This window comes from Lepisma saccharinum, chromosome 1, assembly GCF_977018435.1.
Source record: "Lepisma saccharinum chromosome 1, izLepSacc3.1, whole genome shotgun sequence".
Classification (NCBI taxonomy): Eukaryota; Metazoa; Arthropoda; class Insecta; order Zygentoma; family Lepismatidae; genus Lepisma; species Lepisma saccharinum.
In genome coordinates, this window is record NC_139229.1 from 81,995,654 (window position 1) to 82,020,671 (window position 25,018).

General features: G+C 36.7%; 1 protein-coding gene and 1 pseudogene across 1 annotated transcript in view; one reads left to right on the plus strand and one right to left on the minus strand.

The window, feature by feature from the left end:
• Positions 1-9,983: 9,983 nt before the first annotated feature.
• Positions 9,984-11,261, minus strand: LOC145983651 (S-adenosylmethionine synthase pseudogene; annotated as a pseudogene).
• Positions 11,262-23,099: 11,838 nt separating this feature from the next.
• LOC145997059 (cytochrome P450 4C1-like) overlaps positions 23,100-25,018 on the plus strand; it is a 52,192-nt gene continuing 50,273 nt past the window's right edge. The window contains exon 1 of the mRNA XM_083133681.1: positions 23,100-23,277. The gene's annotated coding sequence lies outside the window, so the exon portion shown is untranslated. The remainder of the gene's footprint in view (positions 23,278-25,018) is intronic.

A 25,018-nucleotide genomic window follows, 5' to 3' on the forward strand; every position in this document is an offset into this window, starting at 1 on the left:
GTATTTACTATATTCTAAATTCCAACAGTCTACTGTCAATTTAGAAAAAAACAAACATTATTGACTTTGAAAAACTTTCTAAACTAAGGTTAAAACTGGTAATTACGAAATATTTTATTGTGCACCCCCCGCCCCGCCCCGCCCCGCCCCGCCCATAGAACGCAGTTATTAATATAGCCCGTGGCTCGACAGCCCTTGAAGGCACTAGGCCAATCTCCCGACTGCTATACTGGATTTCAGTGTAGGAACCAAGCACTTCGAGGTTTCTCGGAATTTTGAGGGAGCGGCCTTCCCACCCCTCGCAGGTCATCAAGAGGCAGGGTTGGGTGTTGCCATTGCGCCCAAACAATGTTTCCAGCTCGAGTAGTTTGTGAACAGATTGAAGAATGACTGCTTGTGCGGCGGTAAATCGCATATGCAAACAGTTACAAGCGGTCTCGAATCAGAGCGCAATACACTAAAATAAGTATAATGATGGCGGGATGCCTATGTGGATTATCATATCTCAGAGCAAGTAGTATTATTCGCAGCTACTATTGAGACAGCTTAAAACACGCAACGTGTTGACAGTTATTATCTTCACAAACTGTACGATTTCTTGAGTCGCACATTATTTTTCTCGATTTCGTGAACACCGATTCTGACAACCCTCCTTAGCAAACGATGCCTCCGCGATGGCGCAGTGGTAGCCTTGTAATCAAGGAGTCCCGGGTTCGATACCCGGTGAAGGCACATAGTGGTTCGGATCCCACTTTAAACCGTAGATCCAGTCCCGATTAGCCTTACTGTGCATAAAGTGAACTTAAATCCTATCTCAACTCCTTAACAAACCTTTCGAATAATCATTCATTCATTCATTCATACTTTATTGGTTTTAGCTGTTATACCAGCTCTACACCAAGTGTCCTAAAAATATGTCATGCATGACACTGTTACACAAATTACAAATTTTGAATATATACAGTTTTCTTATACATAATTTATCTACATCATTATCATACAAATTTAAAATTGATAATAAATACAATTGTTATATCTGGTGACTATATCAAGTTACACATTTTGAATATTTACAATTTTCATATGTCTACATTAATATCATGAAAAAATCTACAAATGATAAATACAATTGTTACATCTGGTGACGATATTAAACAGGGTAAAGAAGTTGGAAGAGGTATTCCTTTTTTTATTAGATTCTTGAATAACATCTCCCTTTGAATGGTATAAAGTGGACATTGAAATATAACATGATGAGCATCTTCCTGATCTAGATTGCACGTGCACATAGGTGAATTTACTAAATTAATTTTATATAAATGGTGATTTAAACGTATGTGACCTGATCTCAATCTTAGTACTAAAACTAAAAACTTTCTGGGTATATTAAATGTATAAAACCACGGAGTCTTATTGTTTAAATTTAGTACATTTTTATATGAATGACCCATATATGTAAATTTTTGTTTGACATATGTCTCCCAATCTTGTTGAATTTTGTTTTTAACTCTTGGTAATATATCTGTATATGATAATAATATATTCGTTCTGTGATCCATAATTCTTGCCTCTTTAGCATTTTTATCTGCCAGTTCATTATAATGAAACCCTGAATGTGCTGGTATATATGCAAAATGAATTGTCCTTCCCTCTGTAGTTAACTTACCATACAATCTTATTATGTAAAGTACCAATGCTGATTCCTTATATAACTTTTTATATGAAGATTGCACACTGTACAAAACACTTTTAGCATCTGTTAATATTAATATCCTTTTATCTGGAATATTATTAATGTACATCAATGCACGATATATTCCATATGCTTCTGCCGAGAAAATAGAACACTCTCCAGGTAGTCTAAACTTTTTAATATTTCCATTTGAAGAGTCAATAAAAGCACATCCTACTTCTTCTTTATTTTTTGATGCATCTGTGTATATGAATCTATAATTCTCCCAATTTTGTAAATATAATTGAATATTTGCATAACTTGTTAATGAAACATTCCTTACCGGTATTTGATCATATGAAATTTCATAAATTGGATGTTTGCTATGCGTTATTATTGTAGAAAATAAATCTTGAAATTCTATTTTACATTGTAGGAAAGTTGAATATTGTCCCTTTATTTTGTTCTCTTGATATAAAATCCATTGGTCTTGCATAAGTTTATTTACTGGATGTTCTTGTGTTTCCCAGCACTTGAAAACGAATTTATTTGTAATCCATTTGCATCTATACTTAAAAGGTTTTTCTATGGATTCTAAATAAACTCCTACATTGGGAGCTGAATTCATGAGACCCAATGATCTCCTCAAGACTTTTCTTTCTAAACTATCTATCTTAGATAGAATTCTTTCTGTAGCATTTCCATATATGCTGCATCCGTATTCTAGCTTAGGCCTAAAAAAGTTTTTGTAAAATAAAAGCATTATTCTTGGGTGAGCACCCCAATTAGTATTTCCTAAAATTTTAAGCATGTTGAAATTTTTTTCACCTTTAGCTTGTAAATACCTTATATCATCCATCCACATTAATTTTCTATCAAAATTAATTCCTAAATATTTTATTTTATTTTGAAATGGAATACCAGCAATTTGTGTCAACGTATTTGGATATTTATGTTCACTTTTGTTATTAAAACATACAGCTGCTGACTTGTTCTGTGATATGATAAAGTTCATTTTCTCCAGCCAACATTTCACTTTATAAAAATTATTTTCTATTTTCTGAATACCTTCATATGGATTACAAAATGATCCTAATATACACAAGTCGTCTGCATACTGAATTATTTTTATTGTAGAATTATGAAATTGAAATATTCCTCTCATATATATATTAAATAATAATGGACTCAGTGGACTTCCCTGAGGTAATCCTTGTGAAGTGGTACGGGCCCACTAAGTGTGTCCTGAAACCAAAATAATATTTTCCTATTTATCATCAAGTTCCATATTATCTTCATAATTATTTTCGGAGTATTTGTCTGATTTAACATATCAATTAATATATGAGGATCAACGCTATCATATGCACCTTGTATATCTATAAAGTGAGCAAATGTATATTGTTTCTTATACATTGCATTTTGAACATGCAATGTTAATGTTGATAATGCATCAATACAACCCTTGTTTAGCCTAAAACCGAACTGATAGGGATAAAAATATTGTTCTTTATCAAAATACCATTCTAATCTTTTTAATAATAATCTTTCAAATATCTTCTCAATTGTAGGAGCCAACGTAATAGGTCGATATGATTCAGCTTCTTTCGGATCTTTAGTTGATTTAAGTATAGGTAGTATCAGATGTGTTTTCCAGTTTTGTGGCACATTTCCACTTCTCAGAATATTATTATAAATATTTACAAGTACTTTTAATGCATTGTCCGATTGATGTCCTATCATTTCATACGTTATTCCGTCGTATCCTGGAGCAGTTGATTTTATATTACTTAGAGTTTCTCTTAATTCTTGCAATGTTATTTTTGAATAAAATTCATCACTGGAACTTATATTATTTATAATCTCGGGTTTTTTGTTTCTTACATAACTAGGTGTAAACTTTTTTTCAAAATGTTCTTGCCAAATTGTTGTTATAGGTGAAACTCTAGTTTTATGTCCTTTTTTAAGAAAATTTATTTTTTTCCAAATTGTGTTTGTTTTAACAGATGGTGATAATGATTCACAGAATTCTTCCCATGCTTGCCTTTTTGCTTTATTAAAGATACGTTTTGCTTTAGCAATTACTTGTTTTAAACTTATCCAATTATTTGGCAAAGGTTGTTCAGCAAATATTTCAGACAATCTTATTCTTTCTTCTTTTGCATCTTGACACTCATCATTCCACCAACTTATAGTAGGAAAGTTGTTTTTATTATTAATTTTCTTCCGTTTGGCTACAATATCCATTGCATACGTTATTAATTGTAAATAACGTTGACACGTTATGTTTTGTTCCTGTTTAATATCTTCCATTGAGATATAAGAGTCCAAAATTACAGAATATAATTCCCAATCGATGTTTTTAACCTGCCACCTTCTAATTGGTAATGAATATATTTTAGGTACTGAGTGTGCATCATTTAACAGTGTAATGAAAATTGGCAAATGATCACTACCCCTATTCACAAAATCTACTTCCCAAAACAATTTATTTATTATATTATTTGACACAATAGTTAAATCTATGGCTGTTGGTGATTTACCATTCCATGGATAATGAGTAGCTGACCCATCGTTCATGAAATGTAATGATCGATCACTAATCCAGTCCAAAATACTACATCCTAATGCATCTCTATAATTACAACCCCATGCTTCATGATGAGCATTCATATCACCTGTGATAATGACATTGTCGTGGACATAATATAATAATTCATTAAAGTGTGTTACTTTAATATGTTGAGATTTATAACTCGATGGAATATAAATTGAAACTATTGTACACTCTAATGTCTTCATCTTAATTTTCACTGCTATTAATTCTACATTAAATAATTTTATCAACCCTAATGATTCTGGTAATGTTACTCTCTTAAATTTTATACTTTCATGTATATATAAACCTACACCTCTTGTATCTTTAGTATGTAAATTGGATATTAACTCGTAATGAGGTATTTGATAATATTGATGCTGTCTACCACGAAATTCGGACAAACTCAATATACCTGGATGATGCTCATCTATAATTTGTAATACTTCTAATCTTCTAGCTGTAAATGAATTTATATTCCACTGCACTATAAAAGACATACCTATTTATCCTCTTTTACAAGTTTAACTTTCTGATAATATTGCAATTATCTTTCCTATAATTTGTTGCATTGAAATTAAAATCTTCTGTTTCTTCCTGGAATCATTTAAATCACGAACTGATTCAATCATGTCTGGTAAAAGGTCCAACAATGACTGATATATTTCCTTTTGTCTACAAGAAACTGATTTACGATCCGAATATCTTGTGCAATTTATATTGTCCATATCTTGTTCTTGCTTACTATAAGGGGATTCTCTCAAATATACTGGATATTTGTATTTTATTTGTTCTTTTTCTGTGTCTGATGAGGATGAAGAATCCACATTCACATCCTTTTTGTTTTCCCGTGGGAGTTGTACAATACGTCTTGTAGCCGTTTTCATAATCTTCTTTGGAGGTGATGTAACAACTTTTCTGTATTGTACTCTCATTTTTTGACCACTATTCTCTTTTGATATTTTCTTTTGTTCCGCCATTTGAGTTACAAAACTCGCACAATAACTATCTCTGCCCTCCTTGCAACTATCACTTGTCGGTGCATTCTTCTCATTCACATAACTCTTTTTGATGGGAGGGAATTCCAATCCGCTTCTTCGAACAGTTTCATGTTGAAATTGATCCCTAAATAATTTAATTTTTTGTTCACATGATATATTTTTTGAATTATTTCCCGTCACCATGCCTTTTGCTTCATAGTATGAGATGTTTTTCTCGGCCATAATAATTTGAATTTGCTTTTCATCCTGATATTTTGAGCACATTTTGTTGCAAGCGTTATGATCTCCTTTGCAATTTATACATGTTTCACTCATTTCGCAGTTTCCTTCGTGATAATCTTGGCCACATTTATAACACAATTTTTTACCCTTGCACTGTTGACCTGTGTAAGCAAATCTGAAACATCTATTACATTGCAACACTGGTTTCACACGTGGCACTACCTCAACTATTTGTTTTCCAACTGCTATGTATTGTGGTAAAACTGTCTCCTTAAAAGTTACACATAGAACTTGAGTAGGTTCAAGCTTAAATGACCCATCATTCCGCCATATTTTCTTCTTCATTCTTTCCATCTTAGTCACTAGCACTGGGCTTTCTATACTGCTTTCCAAATACTGCATTTCAAATTCTGTGGGTATTCCAAACACAAGGCCTTCCTTCTCCACTAAAGATTTAGGAATTCTGGCATTTACTCCTAACTTGTCTAATAACACTTTATTTTTCACAAAGTTATTAGCTTCTTGTGACGTGTTGAATAATGCTCGAACTCTATTTCGTCCACTTTGATCTACATACTTTACTTTCACATTATTATCCATCAACATATATCCAACTTTAACTGGATGCAAATTTCCTAACTGTTGGTTTCTACTTTCTATTATCACTAAATAGGGTTCGTTGGCACCTATGTCATACTGGTATATTTTTCTTCATGATTGGTAGTGTGTTCCATCCTAGAACTTTTGTTACCCATTTCATTTTGTATTGTATTGTTCTTTCTTTTATTCGGCCCATTTACTTTGTGTGAAATGTCCATAACATCATTTACATCATTTTCTTCATGTTTTGAATCAGATGATATTATATCCATATTGTCACTGGTTATAGTATTATTGCATATCGCACTATGTCCGTCCTCAACAATTCCCTTTTGATCCATTATGATAAATAAACGAGACAGTTAAAGCACATCTCTAATACAATCCAAAGGGATATTGAACGTCTTAAATTGTAATCGATTTGATTATTATCAATCAACTTTTGTCCTTTTATATCACAATAGATAATAATCTAAACACTACTTAATCTTACTACACAAGTCCTTCAATTAAATTCACATAACATTCGATTCAATCTAGCGAATAATCTTGCTTATTGAACCAATACGCCATTTTCTCCCATTACTCACACAGTCACGAATAATCAAAAACTTAAGCAAGTAAATTCATTTATCTCATTTTGAGGTAAATTATCATTTTGGGCTATTTTTGGCTCATATGAATCTGCCTCGCCCTCCTCCGTGGCCGTGCGATCTAAGGCGCTATGCTTTGGGCTCCGACTGTGGGACGGCATGAGTTTGTGTCCGCCTGGGGTCAGTCTCTGGGTTCTCGACCTGTGTATAGGGCCGGTGGCAACCCCATCGTGAGAAATTTGGGGAGCTACGATTGAGTAGCGTAACTCGGTCATAAAAATCTCGTACAACGGCGGGGGGGGGGGGGGGGAGGGTCGACGTGCTCACCCCATTACCGGTTGAATATATTTCCTACCTCTAGGTAGGAATGTGGGAGGGAGACTGGCAATCGGGAGATAGGCCAAGGCCCTTCAAGGGCTGTCGAGCCAAGGGTTATTATTATTATTATTATTATTATGAATCTGCCTCGGTCAATAAGTTTATTATAATGAGTCAAGCACAATAGCGAACTCTTGCAATTAGTCACTGGAAAGACATACATGTGTGGTTGCACATATATCTAAGCATCTAAATATAATATACAGGGTGTCATTTTAATGGCGCCCACGGACCACGGAAACGTATAGAGGACATAAAAACAAACAACTTTTCTCAGTAACATTTTTCTCGTTGGTGCGTCGTTTCGGAGCTACAGTCGTTCAAAAAAGCCCGTTTTGCCGCCTGAATGCTGGCAACCACACACAACATTTGATTGCATTTGTGACGCCATATCCCGTCTTGAAGCGATGCGTTCCAGGGTTGCCAGGAACACACATACTCTGTGAAAAATGACATAGCTACAATGAGCCACATTATGTACCGTAACACAAAAGAGAAAATACGTTCTGTAACCTAACCGGAAGTAAACAAACGATACGAAAAATAGTATAAAGAAAATAGAATTCAAGTGAAAGTGGTCATATCGAATTTTGTCTCAGCTTACATGTCAAATGTTTGCAAATCTAGTTACCAAGTTGGCATCTACAATTTAGTCTATCCACTTCGTCCTTCTGATACTAGTTGTCTGTGACACACTGAACAGATGACAAAATAGAAATGATTGGTTGATTTGGTGTTTTAAGTCCACTTTGTGCACAGTAAGGCTAATCGGGACTGGACCTACAGTTTAAAGCGGGATCCGAATCACTATGTGCCTCCACCGGGTATCGAACCCGGGACCCCTTAAAATAGAAATGAAAGAACTCAAAATTCCAAAGGTAAGCAACAGATAATACGATATTCAGAGCATTATGAGGCAAGTGGTAAAAATGGTTGAAAATACAGGGATATAAGTAGTAGTAATACAAGCTCTAAGACGACTATGTGTTTATCTATGCACCGGATACACATGTAATAGTTTGCAAATGTGAACAGGGCAGTATATTCGCTACTGATTCATCATTAGATTGTTACTGTGGTTGTACTTGTTTTAGCCGTAATGTAACAACTTGAACCTCGGATACTTCCGTTATCAACACAAAAGTACCATAAGGCATCTGGACACAAACCTGTAGATATCAACCTTGCAACGAGATTTGCAAATATTTGACATGAAACTGGGCTTAAACAGCCACATGTAAGCTGTAAGTCCAATAAAATTTATTGTTGTTGATATTTTAGATGTAGTCTGAGACAAAAGCCGACATTGACATTTCATTTTGAATTCGTTTTTTACCATTTCTCTTATCGGTGGTTCACTTCCCCCTTCCCCTGAGATGACTGCTGATCTTCTGCCTGGTAGGCTATGATCTTCGGTCTGCAGGACGCGTTTCTCGCTTCGTTTTATAGGTAATAATGTGGTTGGTAGTTAGTCATTTTTCACAAAATTTGTGTGTTCCTTGCAACTCTGCCGTGCACTGTTTCGCCGCAGGATATGACGTCACAGGTACGATCAAATGTTGTGTTGGGTTGCCAGCATCCAGGCGGCAAAACGGTCTTTTTTGAACGGCTGTAGCGTCGAATCGACGCACCAACGAGGAAAATGTTACTGAGAAAAGTTGTTTGTTTTGATGTCCTCTATACGAATCTGTGGTCCGTGGGCGCCATTAAAATGACACCCTGTATATTCTTGTGGTAAGGATTCGTTGTCATTTAACAAACTTTATCGATTAATTCTATCAGCATTATTGAAAATATTGTGTCATGCTGAACTTAACAACTTAACAAAAGCACATTGATTGCTTAATGAGGAATATTTCTTGTGTTGCAGAGCAGGTTCAGTTTTGGAGTATTACAATGCTTTACACAGTCCGTTCGAAGAATTTTGAGAATATTGATGTTTTATCAGAAGGACCTCGAACGAATAAATATCTGTGGAGTGTGGATGTTTTACAGGTTTCATTGCATTTAAGATGGTAATTTTCCGGTGCAACATGTCTGTTGCCACTCGGGCTGAAGGGCCTGATGACGAGGAGAAAGTTCCAATTCATAGGTGGCAACACTTACAGGCAGGAACGACCTTGGCAGGGACTCGGATTAGCAACATGTTGACAACTATCTTAATTCAAGAAGCCCCGCGACCGTCAGAACTCGAAGTGCTCGGATCCTACGTTCACATAAACTTTAGTCTTCCTCCCACAATCCTACTGGTGTGGAGATTTTCAACCAGTAATGGGGTGAAGTGGGGTCAGCACGTCGAACCCTCAGCCGTTATAGGAGATATCTATGACCGCGTTACTCTACTCAATCGTAGCTCCTCAATTTCCTCACGATGGTGGGTTGCCACCGGTTCTATACACAGGCCGAGAACCCAGAGACTGAACCCAGGCGGACTCGAAACCATGTGGGGAGTCCAAAACACAGCGCCTTAGACCGCACGGCCGCGGAGGAGGACAGTTTTTTTTAATATACACCTTTACAATTAGTCTCCTTCGAAAAACAAGGGCCTCCCCAATGGCGTAGCGGTAACGTCGTCGCCTTGTAATCAAGGGCTCCCGGGTTCGATACCCGGTGGAGGCACATGGTGATTCGGACCCCACTTTAAACTGTAGGTCCAGTTCAGATTAGCCTTACTGTGCATAATTTCCAGGATAATTACAATCCTTGCAAATGTCGCACAGCATTTCTGCGGACCCCATTAAAGACCAAAATGCCGGGAAAATATCTACTGGTATCGGTAGATGAATTCCAACCGATACTTTCCGATACCGATACCACTGTTATCGGCCGATACCGATACATCAGCACCGGTATGAGCTCAGCCCTAAATTAAACATGATATATTAAAATATGTTGGATTTCAGATAAGCATTTATTTTCCGTCAATACATCAGCTTCTTTGGTTGCTCCCAGGGAAATATGTTTCTGCCAAAATGCCCGTAGCTACTAGTGTTCTGGTACAGGGTATTCCTGAGCTTCAGTTCCCTGATGATTACTCCAGGACGCAGGTCAAAATTGTGTTGCACTATGTCGACGAGCTCTTTTCGATTCTTCGTTGAAGTTCCGTAGTGGAAAACGCTCACGGACACGGGTTCAGCGATTCCACATGCGTAGGCCAACTGAATCAAGCAGCGTTTGCACAATCCTGCCTTAACCAAAGATTTCGCAACCCAGCGTGCACCGTACGCAGCACAGCGCTCGATTTTCGAGTAATCCTTCCCGGAAAACGAGCCCCCACCGTGCGCACCCCATCCACCGTACGTGTCGACAATGATCTTCCTTCCCGTCAAGCCTGCGTCACCCTGAGGACCTCCCACGACGAAGGAACCGCACGGGTTGATGTGGAATTTCGTACCGTTGTCCAAGTACGTTGCGGGGATCACCATTTTTATTACCTTCTCCGTGACGTCGTGCCTCAGATCGTCAAGCGAGACTCTCTCCGAGTGCTGAACGGACACCACCACAGTGTGCACCCTTTCAGGGATGCAGGCACCTCCACAGAACCTGTACTCGCAAGTGACCTGGGTCTTAGAGTCCGGACGTGCCCACCACAGCACCCCGTTTCTTCTGAGCTCTGCAAGTTTCTGGTTCAACTTGTGTGCAAGGGTTATCGTGAGCGGCATGCACTCCTCAGTTTCGTCGGTGGCATACCCGAACATCAACCCCTGATCGCTAGCACCCTGACCGCCATCTTCTATCTTGAGAACCGTGGATTGATGCTCCAACGCCAAAAGTACATTGCAGGTCTTGTAGTCGAACCCTTTCGACGAATCATCGTAGCCAATGTGTTTGATGGTGTCTCTGACAACTCGCTGGTGGTCCACCACCGCTTTAGAATCAACACGACCGCAGACCATCACCATTCCTGTTTTGGTTGCCGATTCGCATGCTATTCGAGCATCGGGATCCTGGCTAAGATGAGCATCTAAGATTGCATCACTTATTTGGTCGCACATTTTGTCGGGATGGCCCTCTCCTACGGACTCCGATGTGAACAGGAAGATCTCACCTTCTGCAATCTCTGCCTCCATTTCTACTCTTAGAGTTCATTCCTGTTAAACATCCTCAAAATCATCATGACATTTCTTCTTGAACGAAACATGTGCTGATACATATGGAGTGGCATCGTGTAATGAAGACTATAAACAATGTATGTAACGAACGAGTACGGTCATTATAGCCAATTGAAATCTTAACATCATTAGCCTCGTCTAGTACGCTGCACTTTTTGACTCTCTCTACACGTCTAGTTGGTTGCATGGTGCAACACCGACTCGTCTACTTTGTTCATTTGGAGTCTGCACAGTTTGCACTACTTTATTTAATTTATTTATTTACCTTTATTTGGGATTACCACTTTTAGCAGTTTTTCCCATCTGCTTCTTCTTCTTATATATGACCTTGTCAACAATATCCTGTTGACTTTGGTCAGCGTTTCTGTTATTGTTTTTCTTCAGAAGTCTGTAGATTGTCACTCAAGTTCACCAGTAGCACAAACACAAATTGATTATATAAATAATCACTTTTATCTTTGCGCTGTTACATTATGAAAGTATTTTATATTTCAAGTCTACATTTTTGTGCATATCCGTACAGAAGCCAAATTAGTGTAGGAGATAATTCTGATTAAAGGAATTAGAGTGACATAGGAAATGGAATTTTCGATCGTTATATTCCTTTATAGAGTGTGATTCGTTGTTGTGAGAAAATATGACATTCTAAGAATAAATCTTGCGCATCCGAGTTTTCATTTGCAATGTTGATGAGTTGTAATATGTATTTTTGCTAAGTGGGCTGGTGTACGCACGTGTCCCGTCCTTAATCTACTGATGAATACTATGACCTGCCGTGGAATTGTGTACAAATAAAACCATGGGGTTTTTAGTTGTAAAATCTGGTGTTCTGGAGCGGTTTAATGTCTGGCATATAGTCACGCTGTGCGTGCTAACTAATCAAATGAACGTTTAAAGCATCAGATGGGCATTGGTTGATCTTCTGAACTTGAACACCGCTATCCGTTGAACGTCATTTCCTTGCACCAGTCTGACACCGGGATACACCTGCATTACACCGTGTGTCAAAAAGTGCAGAAAACTAGACGGGGCTACTACTATTATTATTATTATTAGACTTAGGTTATAATTTTACGAATATTTGGATGTTTTCGCCCAACACTCATTTTGTCGGACGCTTTTGTGTTTGGGAATTTTCGTGTGACGCATTGCCGCATAGAAAATAACTTTTCTCGGATGTCTTCTTTTCTTGTTTTTTTTTACAATTGCAGCTTTACAAAGATAAGTCGTTGCAAGTTGAAGCATACGTGCCAACTTAATTAAGATTATAATTCTATTAGTCTTCAAGTGTTTTAACGTGTTCGTTGAAAATGTAGAAATTCCACCTTGTACTGTACCTTCCTACAAGATTTGTAAAATAAGATTCGGCTATAGATTGTATGAGAACAGTAATTGGCCGTCAATGAAATGTAATTTTGTTTGATGCGGCCCCGGCGACCACCCAGCGTCGAATAACATGGGTACCTGGGGGAAACTCTGGGGGGTAAAGGCGGTCAGGGGCGTGATGCTGATCACATCACTCCCACTCACGACCGGATGAAGAAAGTGTGGGGCGTTACCCCCACACACCCTATACGCCTTCATGGCGTGGTGCTAAGCACAGGGAAGCACTTTACTTTTTTTACTTTCTTATGAAAATAGTGATAAAAACTAACAAATTCACGAGAAATTCTGGAAAAACTATTCATCACAAGGAATTGTTTCACATAAAAGTCGAACATCTGAACTTCTTTGCAAGTCAAAGGACATCCTGGAGCGGTCGAATAAGCTGAAGCTTAAAGAGAAAATTCACGTCTTCATAAGACCTTATTTCCACATTACCCTTTCATTCCATAATATACTTAACTCAGTGGCGTACGCAAGGGGGGGGTTACGGGGTTTAAACCCCCCCCTTGAGCTTATGAAATATTATGAAAAATGCTGTGGAAAAAAAATTAAATGGCCAATTTACCACAGTCAAAGATCTGGGACAATACTATTACTATTACTACATCTACTACTACTACTACTACTACTACCACTAATAATAATAATAATAATTTGAATTATTATTTCCATGTAGCATGAAGAAAAGCACAGCATTCCAAGCACACGCGTCTTTCAGAGTGATGCCTTGAAAATAAGCACAAGTTCTTGAAAGTGAAATATGAGGGTAACTATGATTTAAAAGAGAAATAAAATGTTTTGTATTTCAATACTCTGGCGTACGCAGTTTGGGGGGGGAGAGGGGCCGGAATAGTAAATGTGGATAACACATGGTTTCGTTTTGGAGGGCAGGATGCATAATAAAATATTTCGTATTTTTGGAGCTTTTCAGTCTATTAAAATTGTATTCAAAGATAAAAATGGTAATCGGGACTCACTTTAAAAGAGGTTTCGTATTTACACATTGTGATTTTTTAAAGTTCTTAACGGATTTTTATTTGAAAATTCTGATTTTCTCAAAATTTTGGTAGGGGCTGTAGCATCATCGGTAGAGGCATGCATATTTAGTTTTTGACAAAAAGAAAACGAAATTTGAAATAACACATTGCAATGTTAATTTTTAAGGTTTCTGAAAGGTGTGAGGTGCATTTTCCTACCCTGTTTTGTCACGAAATGATGCGAAATGAACTGCAAAATGCGAAATAGACTCTTAAACACGAAATTTACCGTTTATATACCGACGCGACACTTTCTGAAGTCTGAAGTATCCTGTGTGTTATGCAATTCACGGAAAATTGATTAATTTTGCTGTAAATATTTGAAAAGCAAAAATGGACTCCTCTATACAGGAATAAACTTAATATTCTGGTAATGATTTAATGTGCTATTAGAAGGGATATGTTTATTTTGTGTAATAGTGCAGTTTTCAAATCAATTGGGATTATTTTCACATTTTTAAAACCAAAATGTAATTTTATATACAGCTTTTTCACCGCTATAACAGCTTTTGAACCCGAAATTGACTCTGTTTTTATACTGATATTTTGCTTTTTTATTTACCAAAAGTATGTGCCTCTAACCATCGGCCATGCCTCTACGTACGCCAGTGTTCAACGAACATGTATTTTTTTGTGTGAACAATGAGAATTAACTAAAGCAAGTTCTTGGTTCGTTGTTAGATTCTAATGTATAGGCAAAGGCTAGGCGGACAAGAATACAGTCACCAGTCTGCCTTCCCATTGTATTATTTACCGCAGCACGTTTGAATGTCTCTTTAAAATGTCTCACCTTGTTGACTAGACAATTATTCAAACGACAATAAGCTTAACTATTGGAAAATGTTTTGTTGGTAAGAACAGCGAGACAATCCAGATGTGAATTATCGGGGACATTTATGCGGGGAAGAAGCCGGAAAAATTCCAACCAATTTCGGGAATCGAATCCGGATCTCCCGCGTGATTGTCAGATTCTCTACCGACCAGACCACCGCAGCTTCTTGGATGAGTTCCATACTTTAATTATTTCAATTTATTTTAATATATTTTCTTGTTTTATGGATTTTCTTCACCCTTAAAATGTCTCACCTCGTTGACCAGACAAAAAACAAAAACAAAACCAAAAAAATGCTCCCAGGATTTGATAAAAATTGAATGATTAGAAAGTAATTTCTTTCTATTGTTTTCGTAAATGGTATATTTATGTAGATCTCTACTACATAATAGTAGTAGTGGTATTAGTAGTATTATTAGTAGTAATTCAGCTAATTAATTAATTATAAGTATTATTAGTTAATTGTGATCATTATTATTTAATTAAAGTATAATAAATCAAAGGTAATGTGAATTTGGAGAAAGTTTTAGAAATAACCCCCCCCCTTGACGAAATCCTGCGTACGCTACTGCTTAACTGATAATCATACAATAAATACGTTCAATAATAACGATAACAGAGATAAACAAAACAAGTTCAAGGATATGAGTTTGCTAAATATTCAATACATACACACACACACACACCATATTTCTGTATATATAAATAGTTTTTCAATTTACTACGTCTACTGTCTGAAATGTATCGAGGATATTTATTCGGAATTCTTTTAGGTTCATAGAATATGTCAATGCATTTGTTCCTAGCTAGTAGATTGTTATAACTCTTGCACATTCTATGTATTGGTGGATTTTTTTAAGCATGTTGGTTCTTGCTCGTTTAATTAAAAATATATCGTTATTGTGTCTCGTTCTTAGTCAGGGAACAAGTGTTTGCTTCAAATGTCCCCTCCACCCCCTCTCCCCAAGACTCCGTTACAACTTTGTCTTCAAATTTAAGGATTTCTTTTTCTCAAAAATGGTTGCTGAATGCTCATAGGAAATAGTGGTTAAGGTGTATTTAAACAATTTGCTCAGTCTGTGACCTGTATGCCATCTTTCACTGAGAATAAGATGTGCATGTAATTAGCCCCAGTCCGTAGCTAAGGAGTGCTTCAATTGTTTTTTCCTTGCTCTTGGCGTATCGTGGGAACCAATCTTCAAATCTCACATATGAGAAGTGTGTAATGTGTAATGGATCAATCAACCACAGACAGAAGAAAAATGCGCAATGACTGATCTGTCGTGCACTCTACTTCATAAAAAATCCACACTTTTGTTGTTTCTAACACCAGACAATTATCTGATACGAAATGTCGGACCACGCTTTTGCATTGAAGCATGCATTTCTACATGTATGTGAACCTATCAACACATCTCTACAGTCACAAGGGGTTCAATGCGTATGCTGGGTCTTCTTTATCGTTTCACGGAAATAAACAACTTGACTGCCCTCAGCACCTTTTACAAATCTTTTGTGTCACCTAAAATTGAATACTGTTCTCCGATCTGGTCTATGGCATGCCCCTCAAATTCAGATAGACTAAATTCCGTCCTAAATTTCTTCCTGGCCATTGTTCGACACCGAATTCCGTCCACAAAACACTTGCAAAAGTCCATCCTCCTGCAAATGTTAAATATCCAAACTCCACAAGAGAGACATAGACAGGCTGACCAAATATTTCTACATAAAATAGTGAATGGCAACCTCAGAAGTGACCGCCTTCTTCAGGAAATTCACTTTCGTGTGCCTGCCCGTTCAACAAGAAGCACTCAACTTTTTGCCTCTCAGAAGCCGAGATTGTGTCTCATCCAGCGCTCTCTGTTCCATAGACTGCCCAGTGAATATAATAATCTAGGAAGCCAAATAGACATTTTTGAAAATCTGGACAGTTTTAGAAGAAAGTTAGCAAAAAATATGTAAGTCTTTTAACCACATGTAATTTTTTTTTATGTTATTATTTTTGATGTATTATGTTATTATTTTTTTGTCCTTATGTTCTATAAAAACGTTCCAATGTAAAATGGCTAACGCTGTATTTGGAATGTTCTATTAAATAAATATATAAAGAACAACGAACACAAATACTCGAAACAACTGTGAGGAACAAATAGCAAAGAGTTTATGCATATACCTAATGCTAATATAAAGTAGTAATATTTTTACCAGACCTGCTACATTTTTACAGATTCAGAATGGAATTAATGTTGCTGTATTATAAATATACTGACAAATGGATTATTATAGCGTGAATGACAGACATTCAAAGTCATTTGAAAAATAAAAATGTTCCTCTTTTGGGTCGGGTGATTGTGTTATGCCCTGTCTGATCTGTTACTCAAATCTTTGAAGATTTATATTTTGTAACATTAGATTTCAATGTATTCTTAGTTCTTGAAGATGGAAATGTTAGTTAATTAAATAATTTACTTTATAAAAGTAAAGGAAACTTCGAAAACGGCTTTGTTGGCAAATGGTCCAGTCTTAAGTACTTCTCTAACTTATCACACACTTTTTCCATAACTAAGTTATGAACTTTGTCAAAAGGTGTCCGAAAGAAAAACTTATACTTACACCTATATAGGCCTATGGAGATTTTGTTGGAATTGGAGATTGTGAGGAGATGAGAGTAATCTCTTTTTTAACTCAGTCCCGTCTCGAATTTTGAGACGAGTTGCGTCTTTTAAAACGTGAGACGACAATGAGTCCAAACATTTCGACACTTTTTGAGACGAGATCGACGAGAGCAACTCTCTCTTTCTCTCTAAGAAAATCTAAGGATTAATAATTCAAATCATTAATATCCCTAATTCGTAGCTACGTGAAGTCAATGCTGTTCACATTTCCTGTAAACACACGTTTACGGACATAACGGAAGAGAAAGCGTTAGGTATACAAATCTTATTTAAAGGAGGTGTTTATTGACCCTGCATTAGATTTTAAAATCATCTTAAGCGCTAGAACCTTTAGATTCCGCCATTGGTGTATGCAGAGGGGAAATTTTGAGAAAATCGAAATTGTTATGTGAAAGCAGTAAATAATTCGGATAAACCAAAGTGATAAATGCAAACTTCTCTTAAAATTACACCAGATAACCATTCTTGTCTTTGAATAACTCTTAAAATGAAACCCTGTTCCCTCACATCACAGCTTTATAATTCTAACCCCTCGAAAAAAAATCCTACGTATGCTAGTAGATTCCGCGTAGTCTTCTGCATTGAAATATAAACCACACACATTTTGTATGTTTTACTACATAAAGATGTCGTATATTGACACCTTTACGCTTGCACGCACGAATCCTCTGGTCACAAAGCGACGAATACTTTGGAAAATAGCCTGTCCCCGTGGCAGAGTGGTTAGCAAATCTTCGCAAATTAGCCAAAAGTGGCACAAAAAGCGAAGTAAAGTAAAGCCACTCAATGAATCAAACAATCAAACCTTTGGAAAATAATTGTAAGAAATGTTTGTATCTTTGAATATACGACTGTCAGCAACAGCAGAAGCTAGTAGTACCTATTATAACTTGACCATTTGCATATTAACGAAACAGCTTAGTGTATTTATAAGCACAATACAACTTTTCCCATGTGTAAAAACTGGTTATGAATTGTTGATATGGAATACTGCTTGAATGCTGAAAAAGTCACATCAAATTTCATAATATAATCTGGCTACAGGTAAATCACAATTTTGAAAGTCTTATATATTCAGAGAAAACAATTAAGTGCTCTTTTATGATACAACATACATAAGTAAAAACATCATTAATGTATTTTTCCGCAGTTGAAAAATTGAGTTCTAAGGCCATTCCATTTTAGAATTAATTTCACAATTACGTAATATTGTATATTTTTTTCACGATTCAGTAACTAATCATGTTACAAATTATTCATAAATTATCATGTAATTTCTACCAGTTTTCACTAAAATATACATATATTTAATTTTTTCGAATTAAGTGAATCATACGATGTTTCATGTCAATATCATGTTACGCAATACAATTAAAGTGACGGAGATAATCAGAATCAGCAAAATACAAATATGAAAAGAAAAGGTTTCCGCTACCGGATTCGAGCTTAGGTACAACCTTGAGATTATAAAGCAAAACCGATACCACTGGGCTAATTTGCCACAACAAGACATGTGTTTTATGAATGATGCATATATTTTCTATTGTTTTGAGGTTTGAACTAGGAATCGAAATACACTGATTTAAGAACTTACATTTGATTTCAATTACGAAACTTGCCTTTGCAAGTTATTTTGTTTAATGTGTGATATTAATTGTGTAAAACTATTGCTCAAAACATTAATTCAGAACATCTATAATGCTGAAGCGTGGCCTCGGATTGCACATTAGGTAGCTTGCATATCTATCTGAAAATAAGCAATTTCAACCCCCGTAAAGTGAAAACCTCTAAAGATTTTTAGTAATTACAAACCATAAATGAACTGTCACATCAAAATATAAGCAATTCTGTGCTCCATTTCAAGTTTTCACTCTGTGCTCTTTTTTGATATGTGGATAATGCAACACTTCTACGTGTACTTTCGGGGGTTAGATTCACTGGATCCCACGATTCGACATCAGATCGCATGCATTTTGAGTAAACAAGCTTACGCCCCAACCTTATATAATTCTAATAACCTTGCATGTAATATACGTATCTCTATCGTGACGTCGGATACACTAAAGCATGCGGCACTGTTTACGCACTTCCTTCACTTGCAAAGAATTGTCTGTATCAGTAGCGTCACTTCTAACCTACTTCGCTATCAGTTAAAATTAGACTTTTAACCTTTGGAAGAAAAATAATTGAATTATGTCAGTGGTGCACCAACAAGAAACAGATAAGAATTCTTAATGTGGCAGGGAGTTATGGCAAACTGCATGCACAGAAGCTTAAATGGAAGTGGACTGCAACGTAGTATGTGTCATGTAATACAATATCTAATGATGAATTTGCTAATACTACTCCTGTTAGTCTTCCTATTGTAAATAAAAAAATAAATCCTAATGCTCATAATATTGATGGGGAGTAGTTGATTTGTGTCCCGTGTAGTGTGGCAATCCATCTAAATACTTTAATTCCTTTTTGTACGGCAATAATTATTGTAGCTGCAGTAAAGTATGCTCGTGTATCTACGTCTATTCCTACAGTAAATATGTGATGTGCTCATACAATAAATCCTAGGAAACCAATTGCTATTATTGCATAAATTATTCCTAATACTCCGAAGGTTTCCTTTTTACCTCTTTCTTGGGTTACAATGTGCGAAATTATACCAAATCCCGGTAAAATTAGGATGTAGACTTCTGGGTGTCCAAAGAATCATGTTCATTAGTTATTATTACTGTACACTCACGAGAAACAGTGCTTTGGAGTCAGGAATGGAAATGTGAATTCTGAATATAAATGAAGCACCAAATTCTTACAATTAGACATCCGCAAAATGTTCTGTAATTCGCACCAGTGGGTGAGTGATCAGCTAGTATTGAATATTTTTTTTCAACGTAGTGTGAAATGAAAGATAATGATACATATTGGTATAATAAAAGGGGGGACCTCCTGAAGAAGCCTTTCAAGGATGAGAACGAGACAGACCACTGTAAATTGGAGACGAGATTGTTTTTTCTTTTCATTTTGGTTCTTTCGATGAACTCATGAGATGTCATTGGGGAAAAGTAGCTATCTTACCCAGATGTTCGAACTCTGGCCTTCTAGCTTCAAAGCGCCACGAAGACTAGCAAGACATGGAGAGATTTGCAGTATGAAATGATTTATACAGATATAAAGAGAAACTGTGCTACACAGTGGACGTGCGGTCTAACTGTGGTACATGTCGCACGCTCTTAAAGCCGGCCCTGACCCCGGGTTCGCTGTCTTCTAGAGGCACGTTGCACAGCAGTTCGGATCCCACTTTAAATCCGATTGGAATGTCTGAGGATAAAGTTTGAAATGGATGTAGGGCTGATTGGGTTTCGGTAGAAACTTTACCTACCACTTTACAGACAATAACAAGTAATTATTACAGTTCTTTTGTTAATGAGAAGCAATTATTATTAACTGAGCAGATAAATAGATACTTGTGGAGATGGCAAGAGAGATTCACGTGTCTTAACACACTTTGCACTCTTCATAAGGCCTGTTACAGACATATGGGGAATTACGTATTATAGTAACAGTACATAGTACATAGTACTGAATTTTAATAATCTCTATTTCCTCTCGCTTTTATCCATGACCCACGAAGATGATCTTTGGTGTTTAGTATTTCTATGCCAAAACTTTTTATTTCTGTTACCTGTTGGAAAAATACAAAATGTGCAATTTACATAAAGGTATTGTAGTTGTAACTCCCTTTCGATACTGTTATTGTTACCACAGACCACGAGGTCCTGGCTACTCGGGAGAACAGATGTTCGATTCAAGGAGGGGTTGAGCTCTTAAGGAGCTTTCATACCGAAACGACTCGCGACACGTGTCACTTTGGAACAAACCTTCAAAAATAAATTCAATCTTTCGTGCCGAAGTGATACGATAATCTGCACGTGCCGCTTGTACGCACCTACTGGCGTACGTAGTGGGGAACTGATGGCCCCTTGCGAAATTTTGAGAAAATCAAAATTTTCAATTGAAAGTGATAAAGAACTCTGGAAAAACGAAAGTAGCAAACCCGATTACCATTTCTGTCTTGAACAATTTGTAAAACTAAGGTTAAAAATGAGTTACAAGATGTTTTAAAGTGTATTATGTCCACCCCTTAGAACGCAGTTATGCAATACGCACCTTTCAATTCCAGTTCCCTTCGAAAAACATCATGCGTTCGCTAGTTGCTCTACCGAATTTCTATGGGTATTTCTATTTTAGGGACATACACGCACCTCTCACCGTAACTCTAACGATCCTCACACCTCCTCTACACTCCCGTCCAATCACATACTTCACGATATAACCATAACCAACTGCCTCATCCATGTCTACAGATGCTTTTATCCCCCCCCCCCCCCTGTGGTACATAACTGATGGCAATGCAGAAATACGTAGGAAGTGAAGTTTCCGATGAAAGAAAGAAATCTGTTCAGCCTCCATGGTTCAGCAGTCAGTGGTGTACTCAAAGATTATACCGGGTGTTTCATAAATAATGTAGGGGTTAATTTTTTTTTTTTGCAAGTAAAATATTGAACTTACGTTAACACGCGGTATACATGAATGAAACTGCACAGAGAAAACTACATGCATCCAATCTATTTGATGCACCAGAAACTCATCGACTGATGCACTAAAGTGCCTTTGCAAAGAATCAGTTTACAGTTTAATGTATTTTTGTACACCGTTTGTAAAGGTAACGTCAAAGTGCATCATATGATGTCTATATTTTTCTTTTAATGTGCTTTAATGCATCTGATCTTAACATTTTTGGAATATAAAAATGCTATAAAAGCCACACTTAACAGAGATACTTCCACAAATGGTTGATTATTTATTGTATTTATTATTTATTGTAGAATATGTTCTATATGTATCCCTATATACACATAAATATGTGTGTGTGTGTATATATGTATCTGGATAAGCTTTTGGATATGTGTCCATTAATATGTGCATGTATTCATTTCATTATTGTTTCTATTCTATTATGGTCATATTTATTCTGAACAAATCTAATATGCATATGTATTCATGAGAAATGTGATAATATTGGCTGTGGATTTATGGATAATTTATGTGTGTTATGTTTATGTGTATATATATATATATATATATATATATATATATATATATATATATATATATTTGTGAGAGCACATCATTACTCTACGTTATATAAGTATACTTATGTTATAGTTATGTCTATGTAATATGTATACATGCTATTTAATCTCACTTATATTCATATTCATATTCACATTATTTATGTTTATATATTTATGTTATATGCCTCTGTAATTGGAGATATCCTTTCTGTGTAGAAAGCAAATAAATAAATGTTATTTTATGCTCCGAGACTAATTGCGGCTGGCCCTACAGTTTAGAGTCGAATTCGAACCACTGGCAATTGCCACTATCAGGTATCGAATCCGAAGCCTTTGATTAACAAGCGACAAAATTGATTTGACATGGGAGCAATAAATAAGAGATATATAATCGAATTTCAGCTCGGTGATTCACTTTCAAGAGATAACTGTTACACGTGGAGCGATTAAATATTTATGCAAATATTAATGAAAAGAAACGAATAAAGAATCACATGAGTCACAGGGATCGAGATGTAATAAGCATTTCTTTTCATGAAATCTAATAAATAAGACTGGCGGAGGCGTGTACTGATTGCAAACTCTTACTAGGTCAAGGATCGTCTGAATTTGTTTCCGAACTCGACCAATGACATTTCTCGTTTGATATCATTTTATTTTGCCACAATTTCTCTTTGAAACATATTACAGAATTGGTTATGCATGAGGAATTAGACGATAAGGAAATCACGGGACTTTACTATTTATGAATTTTTTTCGATGTTTAAATAAAATAAGTTAACTACGCAAATACACAGAGGGGAGGAAGAGATTAGGTCCCTATATAAAGGTTTTGGTCGAATTTTACTCCATAGTTTTGCAACATGGAATTCGCGAGTTGGGTGTCCTTCGCTTGGTACAGCATATTTCTTCTGGTTCCTGCGGTTTGGCTGTTTCAACAGTGGAGTAGACATTTGACGTTCGCGAAGGCTTTGAACAAACTGCCTGGACCTCCGGCATTACCTTTGCTGGGCAACACACTGGAATTTTGGGTCAAAGCTGAGGGTAAGAGCCCATGAAAAAATAATTCAGGTGTCTATTTTTCAAATTAATAAGACTAGTGTACCTCACATTTTCTGAGCTACCCTTGCCTTCGTAGAAGGAAGGATATACAAGGAATACGTTTACGACAGCAGTATACATTTCCAGTATCATGAGTTTGAAAAAAGGAAGTAGGGGAGAAAAGAGGAAGGAGAGAGCGAAGGTAGTAAGGAGAACTGAGGTGAGAGGAGTGGACATTCGATGTTTGGCTTGGAAGGAAAGAGGAACATTTTGGAGATGATGTAATCAGCACCACGTTCCGGTCGCCTTTATTTCCCAGGATTGCCACCAGGTACCCATTGATTTGAGGCTGGGTGAGCCCCAGAGCCGCTTTATGCGGGGACATGGTCGAAAATATTCTGACCTTTGATCACAAACCCCCGGGAATCGAACTCGGGTCTCTCGCGTGGCAGTCAGGCGAATAATTAATGATTATTATTTAAATTAATAATAAAATTTAATATTTAATGTTATGTTGGTGTTAGTGGGTCGCTGTTGTCAGTAGGGATGGCCAAACGGATCCGGATCCGAAAATTCCGGATCTGGATCCGGATCCGAAAATTTCGGATCTGGATCCGGGTCCGAAAGTTCCGGATCTGGATCCGGATCCGAGAGTTCCGGATCCGGGTCTGAAAGTTTCGGATCTGGATCCGGGTCTGAAAGTTTCGGATCTGGATCCGGATCCGAAAGTTCCGGATCTGGATCCGGATCCGAAAATCCGGATCCGGATCCGAGAGTTTCTTATCTCAATCCCATTATAATATTACCACACCTTAAAAGGTATTATGATCTTTGATTACAAAGAAATTTTTCATTAGTTAGTCCTACAAGAATTTTTTTCAAGTGTTGTTCCTAAAATACTTTGCTACGCATCGGCTAACACACTCGTGCACAAAAAAAATCTTACTTGTTTAACATAAAATGTCAGAGGTGATTTTGTTAACGCCATTGAAACGAATATGTATTCATTCCAATGTATTGGAAATGAAAACACACATAAATGTGAGACATTCCATTCCAGGATGAAACCTTTAACACATATAACAAGATAGAAATGTTATACAAAAATTATACAATTGTTCTACAGTTACAGTTTTACAAATTAAAATAGAACATTATAATATATGCAGTGTTATATAATTACAAAGTGTAAGACTAACAAGGGAGGTTATCTAAGGGTCCCCCTCCAATTTCCATGAAACTTGGCAGGCGTATAGTGGGGCCCAAATGAAGAAATACGTGTTTTTTTGTTTCAGCTAAATGTCAAGATGAAAACAAATTGAAGTGAGGATCTGGCACCTGTGTCTCTCCGATTTCCATGAAACTTGGCAGGTGTATAGTGGGGCCCAACGGAAGAAATACGTGTTTTTTCGTTTCAGCTAAAAACGGTTTTAGGGGGGCAAAACCCCCTCAAATGTCAAGATGAGGACAAATTGATGTGAGGATCTGACCCCTGTGTCCCTCCGATTTCCATGAAACTTGGCAGGTGTATAGTGGGGCCCAATGGAAGAAATGCGTGTTTTTTTGTTTCAGCTAAAAAACGGGTTTACAGGGCAAAACCCTCTCAAATGTCAAGATGAGGATAAATTGAAGTGAGGATCTGATCCCTGTGTCCCCCTCCAATTTCCATTATACTTGGCAGGTGTGTGTATAAACGGGCCCAAATGAAGAAATACGTGTTTGTTTTGTTTCGGCTAAAAAACTG